General features: G+C 33.5%; 1 non-coding gene across 1 annotated transcript; it reads left to right on the top strand.

The window, feature by feature from the left end:
- Positions 1-22,958: 22,958 nt before the first annotated feature.
- LOC124083997 (small nucleolar RNA U3) lies at positions 22,959-23,172 on the top strand. Its single transcript, XR_006848979.1, has one exon. It is a non-coding gene; the product is annotated as a small nucleolar RNA U3 (small nucleolar RNA).
- Positions 23,173-25,132: the final 1,960 nt, after the last annotated feature.

Raw genomic sequence — 25,132 nt, 5'->3', positions numbered from 1 at the left:
CAGATACTAAAATCTCATTTAAAAAATCCAATAGTCAATGAAACTATTCAGGATTCCCAATGATCCAAAGCTCCCTGTTCAATCCTTTTAGATATAAAGAGCTCTGGGCATATCATAAAAATTCGAAAGCATGAGCTTTCACAAGAAAAGTAATAACTAGCCTTTCTCAATAGATTGTTACTTCCAGGCTTCCTGACTTCAAGAATGAAATTGCTCTAAACAAGTTTATTTCTACATCAGAGATTTTCACCTTTTGACACTGTTATTATTTAGGGCCAGATATTTCTTTATTGTTATGAATGGTCCCATGTCCTATATTGTCTTTCAAAGCATCTTTGTCCTTTGCACCAGATACCAGTAGTATTCCCTCATCCGGCACAATCTAAAATATCTCCAGGAAACTGAAAAATGCCTCCAGGGCAATATAAACCCAATTAAGAATTGCTACATTAAATGTAGGTGACTTTTCATGTAGGAATTTTTACCTTCACTGACAAAAGGAATTCATTTTCTAATTTACTTAGTCTGAGATTCAAAATAAGTCTTGCTTGATTAATGTGACTTAAGGTTAAACTTATTGTTTCCATGCATTGAAGGATAGCATTTTTCTGAGATGTACCTGAAACTTTTCCAGCACTTCCTCCTGAGGTCTTGTGTTATGAATTCAGAGGTATCACTTACCTTATTCAGGAGTTCCAGGATTCCCTGTGCCCAGTCAGGAATTGTCATTAACATAGAGCATGTTCTTCTGAAGTCAGACACATTTTTTTTCTCTCAAAAATATTGGTCTCTGAATGATGAATGCCTAAATGTTTAATGAAAATCTCTTAGAGATTTCTACAAATGACAGTGTTTATTTGACTTCTCCCCACCCCCAGGATATCCACTTAGCATTCTTTTATCAATAAAGATCAAACTTTTAGCAGATAAAGTGAACTACAAAAATAATGCTACTACATAGATATTCCAATAACACTTTATTTAGGAAGTTGAGAATATCCTATCTCAGTCTTTTCCATTTCTTTATATCTGGCAAAAATTAGTAAAAAGTTATTAAAATGACTGTTATTATAGAAGAGTGTCACCTCCATCTCCCTATGCCTTAATGATTATTTTTTTTACTCAAGATCCTAGTAACTCTATGCTTAAAACAAAACAAAAAAGTGCCCTTGCTTCTTACTGTCTAGTGATAATTGCTCAATATCCCCTTAGTGGGGGAATTGCAGACAGATCTAATATAACCCCTGAAAGGTTTAAGGCATGTGAAGCCTGAAATCTCTAAATCTTGTCTCAAGATACCTGCCAGCTTCCCCTCCTTCTTAAGTTGTATACAGAGTTTTTCAAAGAATACGACTTTCATAGTCTGACCTCTTGAGTTTGAATTCTGGCTCAACACTTAAGGTTTTTAATGCTACTCTCTTAAAATATAGAAGATACTAGTGCCTGTTCCTAGAGTTGTTGTTATAACTTAATGAGAAAGTTTATATAAAATGCTTAGGAAGACATCTATTAAATAGTGATGACAGCAAGTGTTAACCATTATTATTTTTGTTTGTTTGCTAATTCCTTACTAAGTCTAAAGCTTGACTAATAAAGCATCTCGGAAATAATTTGAAAGAATATTTGAAAAATAATTTTCTTTCTTTAAACAATATCTTAACTTAGATATTCAAGAGTATAGTATCTTTGTGCATATATTTAAAAGATACTGCATGTCTCTCTTACTTAAGTTAAAACTTTGCAAATTTCAAGTAAGTGAGAGACTTGGCTTGCCCTTAGTGGACCATAATAAAAGAGAAAGTTATAAAATGAGATCATGACTGTTTCCACAGGAACCAAAAAACTATCCTCAAATATTTCTCTTTTTTCTTCTTCATTAATCAATCAGTAAACAAATCGATAGAAAGCTAGTGTAAAGATGCATATGTCCACACATAAATGCATACACCAAATTCTCTATAAATTTAAACTGTATTTGTAAAAATGTAAATGAACACTTTCAGATATCTTAGAATGTGTTTTTATTCAAAACAAAGTTAAATTCTTTATTACTAAATATTTGGTTGGAAAATGTGAGTAGAGTATAACCTAGCTTGTAGTTTAAAGCTTAAGCCATAACACAAATATAGGGCATAGCAATTAAAAATAAGAACAGTCAGAGAAATAAAATTACTGAAAAATTATTATTCAAACTTAATGTTAAATAATTTTTTGGGTGAAAATGTAAGCACTGATTTCAAAATATAGATAGAAGAGTTTCTGACTCTTGTATATAATCTCCATCTGGCCAGCATTTCAACTGAAATCATGCTTCTAGATCATTCTCAGTTGACAGGAAATCTTCTTGTTTGTTTAAAATCTTATTCACAACCTAAGGTTCTCTTTTCTCTGTGGAGCCAAACTCTTAATAATTTTATTGCATCCCTGTAAAGTGCATTTACCTGGAAATTCATATTTACTTATATAATTGTTTTGCCTCACTTTTGGTCTTTAAGATACTCATCCTTGGAATGTGGGTATGCTAAAACATATGAGTGGCATTTTATTTGTTTCACTCCAATTTCCAATTAAATGATAATGAGGTAGGATAACAATATGACTGAAAAAGTACTTCTAAGTACAGGGAAATATACAGTGTGTTTAAATTACTAGAAAAGTCTTACCTATAAATGAGAACAATTCAGTCCAGGCTAACATGACACAAGTAGAAAAAGTCAATAAAGGGAGATTGAAAAGTGACGTTCTTGATTCTAAGGACATTCTTTCATTTGCTCAACAATTTTTAAGGGACTATTTGACAACACAGTATCTTTTCATAGGTGAACAAGTGAGGTACAAAAATAAATAAGTGATTATGATACAAGATAATTAATGAAAATCAAAATGTGAGAAGTAAGCATCTAGGAAGAACACCTACAATAAGAGTAGCTTTTATTTAAAAAATACACATGGTAGACAAACATTTATACCCTCTAAATTTAATCTTCTTTCCTTCTCTTGGTCTTTTATCCTGCATCTACTTATATTTCTTCTTACTGCTTCGTGGTAATGAAACTGAGGCAAGAGGACATTGTCCCTTTGGGAGACAGAAACATAAAGAAAAAAAGATGATACCTAGGACAGTTTTAGAAATAATTTTAAATGTAACTAGAATTTTCCCCTAACTCTAAAAATTGTTCCACAGAAAAAATGGGGAAATTTTCTTGACTTGGGCATTTAAAAAATAAGAATCTTAATTTCCCTTCCTTTTAGCAAAAATATCATAGTCAGTGATTTTCAAAAATGTTTCAGTAACACCCAGATTGGTTCTCTGATTCTCTCAAAAGATAACACAAAATTTTTTGATGTGAGGCACAACAAAAAACAATATAGTATATTCCTAAATAATTGGGGTTCAATAGGGACATTGAATATGTAAGGGAGAGGAATCTTGGAAGTTGTATGCTCCTATTTTTTCCTACTTCTTCACAGCCCTAACAAATGTTTGAAAGCTCAGGGGCTTGGATTATATTCTTCAGAGTCTGTTTAATTGTCAGGAAGATGATATTGAAATGTTCACCATTTGGTCCCACTCTTCCCTCAATGAGCCATTCTACACTGTGGATCTCTTTTCTGGCAATAAAAATCATTCAATTCTAAAGAAAGCAATTGAAATTTTATTTGGGGGGATTAAATATTACAGAATTTTGAAACTAGAAAACGTTAAGAATTATAGACATTTGAAACACACAGATTTTACTTTCTCCCAGCTTACCAAGGAAAACCAATATCAGTAGATGATAATCTTTCTGTAAATCCCTCAAGACCTGGTTGAGCTAAGGACCATAAAATGTGCCAAATATAACACTGGAATTTTTCTCAAGTATGCTTGAAATTTCTGAAATGTTCATTTCAAAATCTTTCACACACAAGAGGCTTGCAATACCTTCTTTCACATACTTAAATGGCATAAAGGAAAATATAGAAAAGATAGGCATTGAATTACCACTGAAACAATCATAAGTAGAGTGGAAGAGACACTTATATGTGAAGATTTGTTCCATCTCTATAGTACGATACCAAGTATTTTCCTAAATGACTCAAATAGTTTACTATAGGGCATTCCTCAGATTAATTCATGATACATGGATACTGAGTTTCCAAATAATAACAAGAATGCAAAAGCACTGACAATAAAAATTAAAATGGCCACCATTTATTGAATTTTAAATGTGTGCCAGAGCCTTCTAAGCCCTGTATCTATATAGATGTATTCAAACATCGCATGTCCACAGCAGAGATAGACACAATTAATAACTGCATTAAGCATGAAGAAACCAAGATACTGGACTCATTAATTTGCCTAAAGTTACACAACTTTAAATGGCAAAGTCAAGGTTTGATCACAGGCAATATGAATTATGACTGTTACACTATTCTAAACGGAGTTATCACAACAATTATTTCAATAGCATAAAAATTATAATAAAAGTGGTTGTTGTTTTTTTTGTTTGTTGTTGTTGTTGTTGTTGTTGTTTTGCAATAAGGCATAATACTGAACAATGTCCTTAAACCCTCATATCTTTTTTCTGGAGAAACTTGATATGAATATGTGAAAAGCATAATACAAACATTTAGAGTTACGTTTGAAGAAAGGAAATTAGGTTTCCTTGGCAGAACGATACCTTGTCAGCATACTAGAGACGTAGAACAGGGCCTCTGGAGAACAAGAATGTGCAAAATTATTCCACCTTTAGATTTAAAAGATGAAATTTTCAAACAGATGTTTCAACACAGTAAAGGCATATACCTCAAGTTTGATGTAATTCATTAATGATGAAACAAAGATATTTGTAGGAAAGATGTTCTTGTAAGAATTATCAGAGGTAAGAAACCTAAGATCACAAATCTGACTGAATTCAAAATATGACAGAAACTGGAAACATTTCATGAGGTGAACAAAGGGTTTTTATTAAAATTAATGAGTCTTATCCCAATGTTGAAAGAACAGAGATTGTGTCCATTAGAGCTCTAGCTGAGTTGATCTATTCTTTCTCCACCCTTGAAATAACATCAGTTACCATGGCTAAATCTGTGGTGTAGTTGATAGCATGGAAATGAATCCCCTGACACATTCTCACTGACATTTGTGGACTAGCTTTGCCACCATCAATTCATCATTCAACTATGCTATGGTCTAAATGCTGAAGTAAGAATCAAAGGGAAACAAAAAGTAATAATAAAGTAAAATATTGATAATATTGCTAGTGCTTCTGCTCTAAACATCATCTTTTTTGAGAGGAAAGAATATATGTCTTAAAAATCTGTTTCCTCTTCAAAGGACAGATACACTGAAATAGAACTTCCACTGAAGCAACTATATGAGCACACAACAGAAGAGCAGATGAAAGGGGAGCACAGTAGTCAACACTGTCAATCAATACGGACTTGCTAGTTTAATGAATCCTCAAGTGTCATTATTAAGAGAAATGGGCATCTATTATTTTGGAAGGCAAAATAAATTAATTCCCTACAATCCATGAGACCTCGGACAACTCTTAATTTTAACTCTATCATTCCTATGTCTGTCTGTCAGAATAAGGTATATTTTCACTTTGGCCAGTGTTCAGATTCAGACCTATGTGATGAGTGCCTCCTTCAGGCTGGCACAACACAATCCGTGTTTACTACAAATTCTCCTTGATTTCTGATCGAAGTATTTCATACCCTTTGGTGAGCAAGTTTATTTAACATCAATAAAAATAAACCCTGTGTACTTCAGAGAAATGGTCATTTGAGCAGAAAAGGCAGAGGTACAATGGGACAGACAGCTATAGGTTTGCTGTCAGAGAAACCAGGATTTCTATGTGATCGGCAGCTAGTTACTTAATCATGGAATAAAGTTCACTCAACCAGAAAATAGAGGTAATATCTATCTCATAGAGAGAGTGTGCAGATTGCATGACATTCGGACAACACAGCTGTGTATATTCAACATTGCTCTTTAGCATATTCTTCATTTACTCGGGAATGATGGTGATCCAATAACCAACTGAAAATATAAAGTTTGCATGAAATGTTTTTGTCATCCAACCAAAATTTTTTGAAACTTTGAAAACTCAGGGCTATTTTATAGCCACCAATCCAAGGGGCATTTTCCCCTGCAGATCTCCTCTATTCTTTTTGGGTGTGGGTAGAATGGCACTGGGGATTGACTCAGAGGCACTCGACCACTGGGCCACATCATCTGCCCTATTTTGTATTTTATTTAGAGACAGGGTCTCACTGAATTTCTTAGCAACTTGCTTTTTTGCTAAGGCTGGCTTTGAACTCATAATTCTCCTGCCTCAGGCTTCTGAGTCATGATTACAGGCATGCGTCATTGCCAGGCTGATCTCTATTCTTTATTTTTTAAATATTTATTTTTTAGTTTTGGGTAGATACAATATTTTTTATTTTATTTTTATGTGGTGCTGAGAATTGAACCCAGTGCCTCACGCATGCTAGGCAAGCACTCTACCACTGAGCCCCAATCCCGGCCCTGATCTATATTCTTTTTTTTTTTTTTTTTTTTATTTTTTTTATTGTTGGTTGTTCAAAACATTACATAGTTCTTGATATATCATCTTTCACACTTTGCTTCAAGTGAGTTATGAACTCCCATTTTTAGCCCATATACAGATTGCAGAATCACATCAATTACACATCCATTGATTTACATATTGCCATACTAGTGTCTGTTGTGTTCTGCTGCCTTTCCTATCCTCTACTATCCCCCTCCCCTCCCCTCCCCACCCTTCTTCTCTCTCTACCCCCCCTATTGACCTTCATTTCTCCCCCTTGCATTATTTTTCCCTTTCCCCTCATTTCCTCTTGTATGTTCTTTTGTATAACCCTGAGGGTCTCCTTCCATTTCCATGCAATTTCCCTTTTCTCTCCCTTTCCCTCCCACCTCTCATCTCTGTTTAATGTTAATCTTCTTCTCATGCTCTTCGTCCCTACTCTGTTCTTAGTTACTCTCCTTATATCAAAGGAGACATTTGGCATTTGCATTTTTAGGGATTGGCTAGCTTCACTTAGCATAATCTGCTCTAGTGCCATCCATTTCCCTGCAAATTCTATGATTTTGTCATTTTTTAATGCAGAGTAATACTCCATTGTGTATAAATGCCACATTTTTTTAATCCATTCGTCTATTGAAGGGCATCTGGGTTGGTTCCAAAGTCTTGCTATTGTGAATTGAGCTGCTATGAACATCGATGTAGCAGTGTCCCTGTAGCATGCTCTTTTTAGGTCTTTAGGGAATAGACCAAGAAGGGAAATAGCTGGGTCAAATGGTGGCTCCATTCCCAGCTTTCCAAGAAATCTCCATACTGCTTTCCAAATTGGCTGCACCAATTTGCAGTCCCACCAGCAATGTACAAGTGTACCCTTTTCCCCACATCCTCGCCAGCACTTGTTGTTGTTTGACTTCATGATGGCTGCCAATCTTACTGGAGTGAGATGGTATCTTAGGGTGGTTTTGATTTGCATTTCTCTGACTGCTAGAGATGGTGAGCATTTTTTCATGTACTTGTTGATTGATTGTATGTCCTCCTCTGAGAAGTGTCTGTTCAGGTCCTTGGCCCATTTGTTGATTGGGTTGTTAGTTATCTTATTGTCTAATTTTTGGAGTTCTTTGTATACTCTGGATATTAGGGCTCTGTCTGAAGTGTGAGGAGTAAAGATTTGTTCCCAGGATGTAGGCTCTCTATTTACCTCTCTTATTGTTTCTTTAACAGGTGGGTGGACCAATGGTACAGAATAGAGGACACAGAAACCAATCCACAAAACTACAACTATCTTATATTTGATAAAGGGGCTAAAAGCATGCAATGGAGGAAGGATAGCATCTTCAACAAATGGTGCTGGGAAAACTGGAAATCCATATGCAACAAAATGAAACTGAATCCCTTTCTCTCACCATGCACAAAAGTCAATTCAAAATGGATCAAGGAGCTTGATATCAAATCAGAGACACGCCGTCTGATAGAAGAAAAAGTTGGCTACGATCTACATACTGTGGGGTCGGGCTCCAAATTCCTCAATAGGACACCCATAGCACAAAAGTTAATAACTAGAATCAACAAATGGGACTTACTCAAACTAAAAAGTTTTTTCTCACCTGATCTATATTCTTAAACAAAGGTTTATATAATAGTTAATATTCAAACAAATCACTGCATATTCAAATGTATGAATAAATGAAAAAAAGAATGCAAGTTAGTATTAAGAATTGCTATTAACACCCCACTTTAAATAGGAGAAATTCTTTATGAAGAATCATTCTAGTTTGAAAATCTTCATTTTACTAGCTAATATGAGTAGAATAAAAAGAAACAAGTGTTTTAACCTGCCTCCAACATAAACAAAGCCATAGCCTAACATTTACTATAGATTCATATTTCATTTTCTCTCTTGTTTTATTGGTTCTATTTAGTTAGACATGACAGTAGAATTCATTTTGATATAATTTTACAAGCATGAAATATATCTTATTCTGATTTTCAAATTGAAAATAAGAGTCGCAATTAGAAAAATCAAATCTGATCTAATGATATCTAACTATAGAAACCTCAAAGCATTAAAAGAACAGCTATGTTTATACACAAAGTTCAAGTGGAAGTTAAAATGGTCCATCATGTGTGGACTTGCATAGAAAACTGTGGCACACTTTCAAGTTCATAGAAGTGCTAGATACTTTTTTCCTAAATGAATGATTATGCTTGTCAATGTAATTCATACATAATAAAATGACACTATGAAGAAAATTCTACAGGAAAATACTCTCCTTCAATGCCACATCTCAACAATACTACCAGGGACTACCAGCTGTCTTGCACTTGAGGAGTGCCTAGAGTTCCTTGGGATGATTTTTCTCTTCAGTTCTTCTGCCACCAGCCCCAGACCTCAGAATATTGCAGTGCACCCAGCCTTTTACTGAAATCTGAAATATGATGAATGGCAATTCATCACAGTCTTGCTCTGAGGCTAGCAGTCCTTTAAATTTCAATACATTGAATGAGCCACACTCAAGCAAACATGTTAACATTTTAACTAACTTCTCCATATCCTATTCTATGGCAAATTTTTCTTCCTTCTGCAGCTTCTCCATGGATATAACCAATTGTGATTTTTAATTTCTGTAAAGGGGTTGCACATTCTTCATTTTAGATCATTCGGATTTCTTGTCCTCAGCTTTTAGAAATATGCAAAAAAACTATAGTGTAGCTTGTCCAGATTTTCCTCTGTTAGGATACTATTGATGGTTTCTTAAAACTTTCTATCTATCTTCTAACTAGAAATTGAAACTTTATCTTCACTTTTAAAGCTTATATTCAGTGGAAGTCAAATTCAAGTCTATGAAATATTGTTTTTTCAGAATTTCACAGTGCAATCACCCTATCTTCTAGATTTTTATCAATTATTTGAAATGATAAAATTAGTTAAAATTAGTTACTATTGTTTTTCCTTCCTTGAAAGTAAGTCTCTTTTCCCCCTTTTGCCTGCTTATAAGTTTATCTATTTTTCTTTGGTTTTTTTGTCACTTTTATTAGGATGTGCCTAGATGTAATCTTGCTTTTATCTTTTCTTTTTCTTTCTTACATGCTGCACCCGATCTGTGTCTTCTAGAATCTGTGAGCTCATGTCTTTCAATAATTTCAGGCAATTTTCAGACCAGTCTTATCTTTATATAGTTTGCCTTTAGTTATTTTAATAACTGCTGACTCTATTCTCAATTTTAAAATTTCCATTTAATTTTTAGATTCAAATTTTCCAGTGATAGTCACCATTTTCTTATTTCACTATCTTTTTGAGTACGTTAACTATAGCTATTCTAAAGTTTTGTCTAATAACTTTCTTATCACAATTAACCTAGGGGTTTTTTTTATTATTGATTCCTTTTGTTTTGCTTTTTGTCCTATGGTCATGTATTACTGTCTCCCTGCAGTGCTCATCATCTGTATTTAAATAAAAATTTAGTCTTCTTAAAATGTTATCTCCTCTAGGAAAATGTGTCCTCTGAACCGTCCCAGAGTAAGGACTCATTTCTTAGTTCTATCTAGCAGTAGATTAGTTAAATCTTGGTGAGAGTTTTGAGAAATCATCTGCTTTGCGTTTGCCCACTATTTGCTATAGGGCTTTCACCATCTATTTTTTTTTTAATCCTCCCACATGAATGTTCTTGGCTTAATTGAAGGACCAGGCTTGTAACAGAGGATATGCAACATGCCATGAAACAGTGCAGTGCTGGGTAGATGAATATTATCAACTATTTAGCCATCTGATTCAGGTTTCTTGACATGAATCAGTTAAAATACAATTCCTAATTTTGGGTCATCATTGTTTCACTTTATGTAAGACACCAATTTCTAGTATTTTTTTAAAGCCCAGTTTTATTTAGTTAGAATGTTACCAGTAAGTTAATAAGGGAATGTAGAACTTCCAAGAACATATCTGAAGGCATGTGCATTTGGCTTCTTAGAAATATTCTTTATAAATAAATGGAAAGGAAAAGCACAAATATTTTATCTCACTATACCCATGTCATTTTTAACAAAAAGTCATTGTCCATTTAGTGCATTAAATTAACATTATATTATTGTGTATAATATAATAAACATTCTATTATTATGTATTATTATAAAAACTACTATTAGAAACCAATAGAAATGTCAAACCTCATCTCCAGGCTTGCTAGTTATTTTTAACATTTCTAGAAGGCTAAGTAAGATCCAGAGTGTAATGGTCAAGATGTATTTCAATATTTATCTGATGAATCAGATTTTAAAATGTATTTTCTATGTAATTCGTTTAAATTAATCTATTTGAAAAAAAAGTTACTTTGATATAATTTCAACCTTTTTCATGGCTGAGTAAAATTCCATTTTGTATAGATGCCACATTTTCTTTATCCATCATTTGTTCATGGGAACCTGGGCTGGTTCCATGACTTGGCCATTGTGAATTGCACTGCTATAAGAATTAATATGCATATATCACTATAGTTTGTTGAGTTTAGTTATTTTGTATAAATGCCAAAAAGTGGAATTGCTGGATCACATGGTGGTTCCATTCCTAGTCTTTGGAGGAGTCTCCTTGGTGCTTTCCAAAGTGGTTGTACTAATTTCAGTCCCACTGACAATATATGAATGTACAGTTTTTCCCTCATCCTCATCAGAATTTATTATTATTTAATTTTTGATGATTTGCATTCTAACTGGACTGAATGCATCCAGGAGAACATCATGCTAAGTGAAATAAGTCAGACTCAGAAAGTCAGAGGTCAAATGTTTTCTTTCAGATATTGAAGTTCAAGAGAAATAAAAAATTTTTAAAAGGAGGATCTCACAAAAATAAAAGGGAGATCAGAGGAAAGTGATAAATGAGGAAAGAGGAGGGATGGGAACAAATTATTCTATGCATATGTATGATTATACCATAGTGAATTTTGCCTTTATGTATATTTATAAAGCACCAGTTAAAAAAGTAAATAAAAAAGACCAAAAGAATAGAGGAAGGAGAGCAGGGCAGGAGAGGAGGGAAGGGATTGTGGAAGTATTGGGGATGGAAATGGGGCAAACTATATTATATGCATATATGTATGTGTCAAAATGAAACCCACTATTATGTGTAATTATAATGATCTAATAAAAACATTAAATGGGTACTGTGATTATGTAGTACTAATATTTAGAAATTTAAAGAAACTTTTGCTTTTGGCAATATAGAATGTTATGCTGACAGGGAACATTAGAGATTAAATAACTTTGACATAGCACTTTACATTAGTTATTCTGCATAAAAGTGCTGAGTTAGAAAGAATTGTATGTAGAATTGGTTCACTTTTATTTTTACAAATCTTGTGATTGCTGGGTCATAAGTCACAATTTATATTCTATTTATTTAACCCCAAGTTTTCTCATTTAGTAAGAAAAATAGAAAAATTCTTCTTTAATAGAATTCATGTGTGAATTTTCTTTTTCACATTGCTATAGAAAACCTAAGAGAAACAATTAAGAATTGTCTTTACAAGTTAGTCTACTCATAGTGGTTTTCAATAGATACACATAACTGTGTTCTCTGACACATGAAAAAATATACATGTAAATTATTTGTAAGATTTTACATAGAATCATTCTATTATTATGTATTGAAATGATAAAACTTAGTAACCAGTTTGACATTGTCACCAAACTTAGCCTTAAAGAACTTTGCAGACAGAGCTACTAGACTTCATCCTTAGAATAATAACAATTGTAACACAAAATAGCAGGGTGTTTGTCCAAGATCACACAGTACCTAAATGGCAGATCTATGAAGGGTACTCTCATCTTAAAACACTGTGATTTTCCCCTCAAATGTATTGTTTCTCTCAGCAAGGACACTTTACAACAAAGAATATTTATATCAGTTCTTCATATTGGTATGTTACAAAAAAGCACTTTATTCCCATCCTTGAAGAGCTTACACTCAATTGGCAGATGGCATATATATTTGAAGTGAGATAAATTTATCAATGTACATTAACATGGTAAAAGTTGATGATGTAAGAGTTGGAAAATTATGTGAGGTCAATAAGGTACCTTGTGAAGGCAAATTTAAAATCAGTTTATAAAGATGATAAAGATGGATAAGTAGAAATATTAAGGATGAAATCCTTGGTTAAAAGCACAAGAGAAGGAATGGGTGAGTATAATTAGAGCTTAGCAAAACTTTTTTAGATCTGAGGATGAACAAATGGCAAAGAAGCTAGTAGAGAGCTAGAAAGCTGCTCAGAAGGACTATATTTCATGGAAGGGGAAATATTACAGTGAAGTGACAGTAGTTTCTGTAGGAGGAATGTTGCACAATGAAACTGGATGTGAAAGGAGTATTTCTGCTATAATGGATAGTACACTTAACAGCAAAAAAAAAAAAAAAAAAAAAAAAAGCAGCTTAGAATTTGCCTAGCAAATTGCACTTTTTCATTCAATGTCCTTATTATCTTTCATAGCTATCTTTTCTATGGGGGGTGGGGTGTTACCTGTCCTCTTGCATTTGTTTCTTCTTTATTCCCTGTAATAATATAATCCTTGAGTTTTAGTTACAATATGCTAATCCAGAAACATATATTTCCTAGGCTTTCTTCAGTGTAACTGCATCCATGTGCTCACTTCGTGTCATTTGGGTCAGTGGTATATGAAAGGAAATTATGTGATCAAATTTTGGATCATCACCACAAATTGTTTTCTTTTTCTTTCTTTCTTTCTTTTTGGTACTGGGAATTGAATTCAGAGGTGCTTTGCTATTGAGCCACATCCCCGGGCCTCTTTATTTATTTATTTTTGAGAGAGGGTCTCACTAAGTTGCCTAGGGCTCAATAAATTGCTGAGGTTTACCTCAAATTTGCAATCCTTCTTCCTCAGTCTCCTGAGTCACTGGGATTACAGGCATGCGCCACCAAGTCTGGTGAACCATGGATGATCTTATTAACCACTTTCTGGGGGGATGTGGATACAAGACAGTGCTGATGACAAAATCCCTAACTATTTTCAGGGAATAAATAAGAGAAAGAAGTTTACCAACCCTGAACAAATCACTTATGTACTCTTGGTAAAGCCCCATGCTACTCAAGGCACTGAAGATGGGTCTTCTGACTTAGCAGCACAGTCTGAATAATTACTAAAAGGAGTTAGTGCTTCAAAGTGGGGTTTTGTAGCAATGGAAGTTGAAGTCATGTTACATTGTCCTGGTGTTTGGGCCACGGGCAGAGAAAGGTGCATGCCATATGGTGATGTGCTTATGACTGGGGTTGTCCTGTAGAAAAACCATTTGGTGAACAGTAACCAGTGATAATTGAGAGCCATACCAAATGCCTTTGAACTTGTAGCTGGAGGGGAAAAGTCTACAAAAACAAAGAATTCTGTTACTTGCTACTTTTAGCAAAATCCTATAAGGAAGAGATAAGCCCAGTCAAGAATCTGCCAGTGTTCAAGCAGAGGTGGAAGAGAGGTTCTCTGTGCCTGTGGCCTGTAATCTAAATTACTGAAAATCAGGAGACTGAGAGATGGAAAAGTCAATACTTTTGTATCCTAAAACAGCAGGAGATAAGATTGTCACTCAGAGCCTTTCTTGGTCAGATGCAGTCAGGCCAGATTCAAAAAATAAGATTTCAGTCACTCTCTTTCCTTTTGACCCTGTTGTTCCATTTGGTAACTACTCCCGAATTGAGAGAGACACAGGAAATTTAAAGGTGCCCAAAGTAATTAATTAGTTCTCTCACTGAAAACAAGGAAAATAAAATGATGGAGGAATGGGATATAAATAATGGAGGAATGGGATATCTTATGAGAAGTGATGTCCTGTAGAGACCCCGGTGAACTTAAGGCTGATTTTCTAAATTGAATTTTTAAACCATTTTCATTGACTTTCAGTAATTATAGATATTTATTGGGTCCAAAGTGCTATTTTGATATATGTCCAACCAGGATAATAAGCATAACTATCACATCAATACATTTATCATTTTTTTGTGACAAGAATATTCAAAATCCTCTCTTCTAACTATTGTGAAATATAGTTTATTATTGTTAACTATAGTCACCCTATGGTGTAATAGAACACCAGACATGGCTGAATTTTGACTGAAAACCTGTAAGTAGAAAGCAATGTCAGAGAACACAAACGGCTTTCTTTTGGTTTTTGATTCTAAAAATCATATCTTGTTGTCTATGCCTCATGTTGTCACAGCTGCTCTGGAAACCATCCTCATCCTTCCACCTGAAGCACTGTTGACCTGCCATGAGACTCGCCACCCATTACCTAATGTGTCAGATCTCTCCTAGTAGGCTGCCAATCATTCAAATTACAAAGTTGATTGTTAGGCACATTAAAACTTGGAAACAGCTTTCCCTGTTATTACAAAAAAGTTAATATCAAATAAGAGAAATACATCTTATTTTTCTTGGTATGACAATTAGCACCATGTCAATGACAAGCAGGTACTAAGCAAATTTGACCATGAGACTGAAAATAAAGATAATGGTTATTTTAAAATATCTGTTTTTCACATAGGTTTATGATTATTAATCTAGAGATTGTCAAATAACAGTAGGACTAGATTGACTTTCGGCAGTTTATAAAACAAAATTACATTCACTTCTATCTTATATATTTTTCAGAAACAAAAATATATCTACTACATAAAATATAAATACTTTGACAAAACAATTAACAATTCTGAAACTTGATAAGGATGTATTCAGAGAAAGAGTGAAACACAAAGAGAGAGGGAGGAAGGGAGGGAGGAGGGACAAGGAGAGAGAGAGAATGAGTTTGTATAGCCCTTCCTTATTAAAAAGAATAATCTAGTCATCAAATTAATGTCAAGAGATGTAACATAATTTCAAACAAGTCTTTTCAAAAGTCTTAAGTTCTTTTGTTGAGCTTAAATAATGATATTAATCGTAAGGCCTCAGTTATTGTTCACTTATAAACCTCTTTGGTAGATGCCGACTTAGCAATAAATCCAAATATTTTATACCAGAAAAGAGTTAAGTTACAAAAGAACAAGGATATGAAACATGTCTTTGAAGAATTGATATTAAACATAGGAAATACAGAAATAATCTTTGCTGTTAGCACTCTATAAATCTTTAATGATCATTTTTGTCTGAGCTAATTTTTAATTGCAGTAACACGCCCCAGTGCAGTATGTGTATTAACCTACAGAGTTAACTCACTTATTAAACCAAATATTACTTGAAATTAAAATATAACTTTTTATAAGCAAGTCTATATTATAATTAAATATTAAAATGTCATTCAGGTTACTGCCTTGGTACAAATAACATGAGGCTATATTATAAATTTAGTGGATCCACCAAAATAATGACGGATCATATATCTTAGATCAAGTTTGCATTCCTGATTTTGTTTTAATTGCCCTGATCATCCCACAGGTTATATTCTAAACATTAATACATTGCTAATACATCTTCCATCTTAGCCAAACTATTTAAAAAATTATAAATAATTAGCTGAAATTTATACCCAAATGACCACATAATTTGAATATGTGTTTATATCAATCTCATATACTATCAACTATCCTGATAAATTTCATCTAGAGAATGGCAGCTTCCAACTCTTTTGAAGGTTGTTTTTTTTTTTTTTTGAGATAATGTAATGATATGAATATCATTACAAGCCATGAACACACAAAGAATCCACAAGGATACCTCTTCAAGAAAGGCTAACATCCTTTGCTTACTTTATAAGGACATAGAAAATGCAGTCTTCTTATAAACAAACATTGTCAACCATCACCAGTGGGCAATATTTGTTTCTATGGAAACTAGACTATGTTCATGACTTTCTTTTTTCTTGGAAATACACCAGGAGGAATAGTCCTGGTACACCAATTAACACCAAAGGAGGGGGCAAGTGGGAAAGGAGGAAGCTAAATTTAAGTTAAATAAATTAATTAATAAAGGCTAAATAAAAATAAATATGTAACTTTTTGAAAAAATATAAATTTGTTCTTGAAGAAAAGAAAAAGAAATCAGGCTGGTCAGAACTTAAAGTTGAGTGGTAATGTAATACACAGTGTAAATGTCAGGGGAAGGGCCACAGTGGATGATACTCTCACCTGCCTACTTTGACTCATCTTTGGGAGAGGAGTTGAAGGAAGTGAAACTTGATTTTATGATTAGCAGCTATTTTTACTTAGATCTGTCAACACTCATTTTTTAATTAAATTGATATTACTTAATGGGGAGATCAAATTTAAAATAATTAGAGGGTTTTTTTGTTGTTGTTTTGTTTTTTGATGTTTGAAACGAACTCAACATGCTTTTAAACAGTACAGGCACCTGACAGAGTGAAAAAGAGTTCTTGACAATTTCTTTTAACTCTAAAAATTAAGATTTTTATGTTAAAAAATCAAATCACACCTTTAAAATGCAAAGTAAATTTTTACCTATTAAATTTAAAATAGTGAAATTGATCAAATTACATTTTTATTTATACATGAATACACCAAAATTAAGTCCACCATTATGTATAAATAATATCTACCAATAAAAAAAATGATTGAGTGTCACATAGGAAATTTGGCTTAGACAAATTTGTGTTTGAGGATGGTTTTGAAGTTATTTTCCCCAACTGTCTTGCCTTAGTAGGAACCTCTCTGCTTACTGACAGTAGTACTCTCATTAATAGAGTTTGCTTGGCCGTGGCATGAAATTATTAACCATAATGATAGTCCCTGCCCAAAGTATGGGTAAAATAGCTTCTATACAGTTCTCATGACCGATTTCTTAGATCTCCTAGGGGCATGTGTTCTATCTAATGTGATTGAACAGAGACTTCATAGATTTGAAAACTTACCCAGTGCAAGTTTGATATGGAAGATACTGAAAGCAGAGAAGATGGTTGCTTATAACACGTATCATTGTGGTCCCTGAATTCTCCTTTGTTTTTACTGCATCAAAATCCCTGTAATTCTCACCATTGAGCCATGATCTTTTTATACCATCATTAGTTTCCAAGTGTTGTCAGCCAGTGATATTCATCACATGGTGACATTCAAACATTAAAATATTTGAGCAGTATTTAAAATGTAACAGAACTTATTTCCAAAATAACCTAGAGCTCTGATGTTATTTGTTTAATATAAGAACCAATTCCAACCTCAACCAGCTCCAATTCCAAATTAATTTAATATTTATTTCACCTTACTAAAGTATCTTATGCCAAGATACTGGACTTCAACATTAACTTTTTTTTTTTTATAAACAATATAGTTGTGACACTAAAGCAATAATAAAGGATGATGCTATTAGAAGGATGATCACAATTTTTTTTTGTATTTTAAACCATACAATTGTGTGTGAAAATAATACCTGGGCCAGAGTGAGTCAGCTCCACCAAAAACCAGGCCCAATCTTCTCATAATGCAGATTGCAACTGTATATTTTAAACAAATATTCCTCATTTGTGGATTCCTGAATGATAAGTTTGGGGAAATGTTTGCTAACATAAAATATTCTGCAAATTTTAGTTTTCCATGACTATGTATAAACAGTTACATGAAATTGATGTGTGGTTCCTTACACAGTGTTATTTAAAATAAGTATTGAAAATAATGCATAGATTCACATTTATTCAAACATAATTTAATCTAAAAATTTAAGGAGAAAGAATGAAGAAGTATATCATGGTAAAGAATTAATTATCAGTTATTAGTTTGTGATAAATTATGTGGGAACTTGAAACAGAATTGTAAAAAAAAAATTATAAAATTGGGGAAAATAACTTTGAAACCATTCTCAGTGACTGGAAATATTTATGTTGAAAGATAAACATATCTTGTATTTATTAGGATGCAATTTACTATGGCATCTTGTTAAAAAAAAAACTCATCTGATTTTGTATTTTCTGATTGAAAGTGAAAGTGGTTTAACTTCTACGTAAGTATTAGCAAATGTGGCATTGCTCTTCCATTAGGATTAGCTGTCAGCCATTAGCTGAATTACTAGAAATGTCAAAGCCCTACTCTAAGCAAGTCCCAAAGATGATATCAGAAGTTACTATCAGGTTCTATGCAGGTATGTAGAGCCAGAAAACTTTACACAAAGGCAAAACCTAGATTGGGTGTAAAGCAGATAAAAGGGTTACATTAAGTTTTTAGTGAATTTATTATGACCTAACTTGTTTCATTTAATGAAGTGTTCTAAAGTTTTTACTCTCACTTATCTAAGCCTGGCTACTTAAGAAAGAAAAACCTAAGGTGACTTTGGTTGTCTCTGAAATTCAGGAAGAATTTCTAAGAAAAAAATGTTATTTCTATTTATGTCTTTTCAATTTGAAATTCAGTATCTGCTTAAAATATTCAGCATGTAACTGAAAAAGGAACTATCATTCAAGTATATTAAGCTTTGTGTATGCATATAGATGTAAAACTGTCATATCAATTTATATGTCTACATGTATAATAACAAACATATCAAGTACTTGTATATATGTTAGCATAGATTTTCCATGGCTAATTTTTATTCAACAAATATTTGCGGAGTACTTAGAATTTTTAAAATATTCTGATAGGAGCAGAAAGGAAATCATAGGTGAATAAAACAAACAAACAAAAAACTACGTGTTTGGTTTTCTAGTAGAGAAGACTGGCACATACTTAAGAAATGAGATGATATTTAAGGCAGTGGGGAGAAAAGGAAGAACAGTATATAAAATGACAAGACTAGAACCGAAATTGCAAGGGATGTTCCTAAAATCCTAACTCAGCAGATCCGTTGCAGTTCAACAATTCCATTAGGTCTGGTAAAGATAAAATGGAGAGCTTTTGCCTAAATCTTAATTAGGGAGACCATTACTCAGACAGAAGGGAATGCAATATCATCGTCATGTGGCTAGACAAAGGATAAAGGTCTTTCTTTCTTTTTTTTTTTTTTTTGGTACCAGGGATTGAACTCAGGGGCATTCAACCGCTGAGCCACATCCCTAGCCATATTTTGTATTTTGTTTAGAGACAGGGTCTCACTGAGTTGCTTAGTGCCTCACTTCTGCTGAGGCTGGCTTTGAACTGGTGGTCCTCCTGCCTCAGTCTCCCGAGCACAAGGATTACAGGCACAGGGATTACCACTATGCCCAGCAGGATCAATGTTTTTTTTTTTTTTTAGTTTTTTAATGTTGGCTGTTCAAAACCTTACATAGTTCTTGATATATCATATTTCACAATTTGATTCAAGTGGGTTATGAGGGATAAATGTTTTTGAAGGGACATTTTTCTAGTATCTATCAATTGCTAAGATTTGTACAATTTTTGACACGAAAAGACACAACTAGGAACTGCTTCTCACCTCACCAAACAGAAAAAAAAAATGACATATTTTTTCTCCTGAGAATACGTAAAAGAACTTCTTAATACAATAAAATTAGAAACTACCTAGATTTTCCAAGAAAGGAAAGCAATATTTTTTAAAAATATATTTACTTATTTTAAAAAGCTGTTCACTATTTGTTAAATTGTACAAGAACATTTTGAGCTTCTCAGTATGATTTAAAGATAGAGGCCTTTAAAAAAATTTAAACAGAAGTACTACCAATAGATTTTTTTCATTGTTGCTGGATATCAGCACATATACATACATATAAATCACATATAGATGTGGTTATCATCTCATACACAGTATTTCACAAGGTGCAACTCTTCTCAAACTCAGTTGGATCCATAAAGAGGTGAGCTCAAACTCAAACCATAGCTGCACAGAGCATTTATGTTACTAATCATGGTTGCTATCTCATGCCTCTAACACAAGTATGTGGAGGATATGAGAATCCTCTCTAAATTCAGACCCAATTCCCACTGTGGTGAGCTGACTATTTAGAGCTAAGCACTTAGGAAGAAAGTAGCCTTAGGTAAGCACTATGTCACATCTCTTGTTTAGATTGTTAGAATTTCCAGGAACTGAATAAACTCTGATTGAAGTTGTGACTCACCTTTTCTATTCTCCTAAACCAAACAAATAAAGATCTCTCTTGAGAGTTTTTCCTTCAATTTTGAACTTTTTTTTGTCTCCAAAGATTTGCTTTCCTCTTGGTGGTTTCTAAAAACGCCTCAGTCTTTGAGTTGCTTCATTGAAGTGTAGAATATAAAACAGCAACTCTAAGCCACATCATGGATGACTGCATTATTTTATATGGCCTCAAATGGTAATAGGCAAAGTATTTTCTTGTTTTTTTTTTTTTTTTTGATGCATGTTTCTATAGTCCTAGAGTCTTTCTTTGGCAAACTCACGTTTTTGGTACAAACAATGCTTTGGTTTTCATTCTACTACAGATTTGACTTTCCTTGAATATCATCAATTCCTTCCTACATGCTGAAAAAATATATGTTTATCTGGCATAGGTATAAAACAGTGTCAAAAGAAAATGTCTTGTGCAGTTGATAAGTTGTCACTTAATAGTTATTTATGTACTTCCAATGCCTATCTAAACACGTTTAATTTAGTAACATGGCTGACCTTTAAGTTCCTATGGCAGAAAAGCATTAACATGCAGATTCGACACTAAATTATCAATGGAATTAGCAGTACATTTTCTCCCCTTTATTATTTTGAGCTTTATTAAGACACTCAATGTCATTGATTGGTAAAGTAGGATATCTCTGATCTAACATCAAAGCAAGGTGTTTGCTATTACTATTAAAAATGTTCTTCTACAGCTTTCTAAAGTGATACATTCAGAAAAAAAAATTCAGTAGCTCCTGAACATGGCTAACACTTTTTCTTTTATATGATTTTCCTCAACCAAAGTATTCTTGTTTTATATAGGACAGAAAGGATACGATTCAAGGGAATGTGAGCAGCTGGTAGAGACAGACAAAAGTCAGCATCAGTTCCTTCCAAAATCAATGGGAACTCAACTGGCTCCTTACATTTAATCCAATTTCCTTTGTGCCTTTTCCCCTCTAGGTAGGTGTCTTTAATAATGCATTTAAAACAGGACAACATCTTTATCAAATAATTGCTACTAATTGGAAGGTCCTTGGTATGCATAGTTTTCCAATTCTCCCCTTCAATAATTTCTTCATTTCAAGTTGGTCATTTAGGTAACCCCATTAGCAGCATAGCTGAGAATTCACAGTTAGGAGTCTTGTTCAGCCAAATTAATTAAGTATCATTTTCCTTCTGGGAGGAAATTAGCTGTTTAGATAAATATATTAATTGAGTGTTTGTTTCTGTTTATTGTAATCATACTCAGGATCCCTTGGCACTGTTATACCTTATTCCAAAAAAGCTCTTTTAAATATTTCAGGTTTTTCCATCAGTTTTTGAAAACACTTATAATTTTCTCATGTACAAAAAATCATTCCCAATACATTTCTCCAAATTTGCTAAAGAATTACCTGCTTTCTATCACTTCCTGTTTGCAAGTAATTTGGGGTGACTACTGGAATCAAGGTGGTTCTCTATGCAGCCATTTGTTTAAAGCAGAAGTTGTTTTAATATCTTTATTCCTTAAAGTCTGGTGATGAGAATTACTGAGAGGACTGCACAATGTTGGCCACAAGAGAGGCCATGTCACAGGCATTTCTCCACAGATGAAGGATGCACAAACATGAATATGGCATGTCCCTTTCCCACAATAGAAATAAACCACAAATAACCCAAAATAGATGTGCAAAGTGCATTAAGAGGGGGGGAAAATGTTTCACAAGAGCACTGCAAACATAAATCTGGACAGGTATATGAGAGGGAGAATGTGGTAACTGTACTAAAAATATAACAAAGTGTGAGAAATTTAATGACATATGGAAGAAATGGCAAAAATCTACTTTGACTGAAATGCCTGCCCTGGGCAGCTTCTAAAACCAATAAAGATGAAGACTGCATTTGATCCCAGACCCTTGAAAACTTTCAGTTGAAAACTGGATATTTGAGTTTTAGCATGCAATGGGAGTCTTAGAAGGTGTGTGAGTTCACATCATTGATTTGGGAGACCATCTAAATAACATTCTAATTGGTTTGGACAAAACCGAGAGAGAATTTCCCAAATGGCCATATTTTCTTCACTTACATCCTTTATTCATTGTGTCATCAAAACATTAAAAAATTTTAAAAAAATTAAGGTCTGAGGTTGTAGCTCAGTGTTGTAGTGCTTGCTTAGCATGTGTTAGGCTCTGGGTTCAATCCTCAGCACCACATAACAATACATAAATAAAATAAAGGTATTAAAAAGAAACACTATTTTTAAAAACATTTAATAGAGGACTGTACTGTATTATTATGGAGTCAGTTGCCTAATCTGATATACCTTCTTTAGCTCCACGGAATGAATCAGAAATAATATTATTACTTGCAATCCATGATGATCCATGATGAATAAGACATGATATTATTATTTGCTATTAAGAAGACAGCATCAGAAAGTGCCTAAATAATACTATACTTTCAGGGATCATTTTTATAGGATGTTACTAGAGATGTTTCTCTGATTGGGTAGATTACTGGAAACTGCGAGGAGAAGTAGAGTGTTCTCTCCTGAGCATGAAGCTGGTTCTAGGTGTTGCGTTACTGCAACTGCCTTTTGCCACTGATGATCATTCTTAATTCTCTTCAGAGATTAAGAGGGAGAGAACACCGTCTGAGTGGTTTCCGATATTAAAAAAAAAAAAAAAAAAGGAAATGCCTAAATAACTGTAGAATGGGTTTCAAAAGAAGTTGAAAATCAGGGAAAGATTCACAAAATGTTAGTTTGAGAATTTAGACCCAATTAAGTGATGTTTTTATTAGAATTATTTCACAGTTCATCTTACGGAGAAATAAACACAATATATAAAGAAACCATTTTATTTGGGGGATGCTAGATTAATCTGGTACCCCAAAGCACCTGCCAAAATCCTTCAAAAATTCCTATTTTAAGTGAGTAGCATGGGATTATTTTATTGTACTTCAGCTGCAATATAGTTATCTATTTGAACACAGTTTTTGATGAGCGATGAAAGGAGTGGCTCACCAATGTGTTTATTTTCCAATATCTTGGTTTATTAGCTTTATCAGATCACGTTTTTCCATACAAGCAATTTGAGACAAGAAGAAATTCAAATTTTGATAACATTAAGATGACAAATCATAATGTGGACCAGTGAGGCAGAATCAGAAAGATGATACAGCGAGTGAGCCTGAAAGAACACTGAAAAGCATGAAGGTAGCAGAATACTATTCAGAGACCAGGTGTATGAAATCTAGGGGCAAATGTCATTCATGGAAGAGGAAAGAAGGAGGTGCTGGAGATAAAACTCAACATCTCACAGTTTTTCTCACCATGGGTGCTACTCAGGACTGACACTGCATGTAAACCAGCTCTTCTGACTGGTCAGTGTCCATGGGAGTATCTATTATTAATAAAGATGCTGCTTCTACTTGAAACCCATGTAGTACCTGCGGTTCATGTTGTACCTCCTGTTAAATATCCTGATTTTTCTTCTTTGAATTTTTCATTTGATTTGAGGAAATTATAAAGTAAATTTTTCTACAGTAACAAGCTTTAGCTCCCTTATATAACCAACACTTTTTATTATTTTTTTTTCCTGGAGTCTAGCTCATTTTCCCATTTCACAGTTCATTGAAGCCATTTGTGGTCACTGAGTCTTATCAATCTTATTCTGGACTGACTTTGTGAATCTCACACATCTCAAGTAGAAGATAGGGATAAGCAGAATCTAGGAACATAGGTCTCACATTGGATTGGCATGTGACATCCGAAGGCAGATTTCACAAAAATGAATGAGACAGCTTGGGAAGTGATAAATATGATGAATATAGCACATTCTGTGACCTTGCAAAGAAAATATTCACAGATTTTTTTTGTGTGTGTGTGTGAGGGGCTTGGGGAGCACACAAATAATGTTGCTGTAACATTTTCAGAAAGTTATATTCTGAATAAATTAATACATATCAGCATCATTTAAAATACTTTTGGTTTCATGTGTGTGCTTGTTTGAAGTTCATTTTTTCCCAAACTAATACCCTGCTCCCTCCTATCTTTCTAGACCTTTACCTCCATCTCTGTTAGAAGTGTCTTTTTCTCCTTTCATCTCTCCGGTTTGTGACAGCATCTCTTTGGTTTTGTCTTTTATGTTTAGTGCTTATTTGAGGCATTTAATCTTCAAAGTTCCTAGAGAACATTACCTAATTAATCCTCCCTACAGTCTTGTAAGGAAAGTCATTATTAGAACTTCTACTTTTTACATGTGAGAAAAATAAGGCAAAGGTTAAATGGCTTACCAAAAATCACATACAGAGTGAGTTGTAGCCTGTTTTGAGATTTTTATGCTCAATTCACTCAATCACATTGCTTGCTGTTTCTCTCTCTTAATAGCTTCCTTCTAGTGTTCTGCAGTATTTCTTTCCCTTAATATTATAAATTTCATTTCTTCATATTTTATTCTCTCACAATGAACAGTGAATTTTCTCCCATTTATTTGTAGTTTTTTAAAAATTAATTATATATTTCCTATTTCCACAATGCCAGTTTTAGTATTTTTGTGTTTATTTTAAATTGTAAAATTTAAAATTTTAATAAAAAGTTTGCAATGTTTGTCACATTTTTA

The sequence above is a fragment of the Marmota monax genome, unplaced genomic scaffold (assembly GCF_021218885.2).
Source record: "Marmota monax isolate L192 unplaced genomic scaffold, Marmota_monax_Labrador192_F-V1.1 WCK01_AAM20220418_F8-fsc00056, whole genome shotgun sequence".
Lineage (NCBI taxonomy): Eukaryota > Metazoa > Chordata > Mammalia > Rodentia > Sciuridae > Marmota > Marmota monax.
This window is presented reverse-complemented; position numbering and strand designations above follow the sequence as displayed.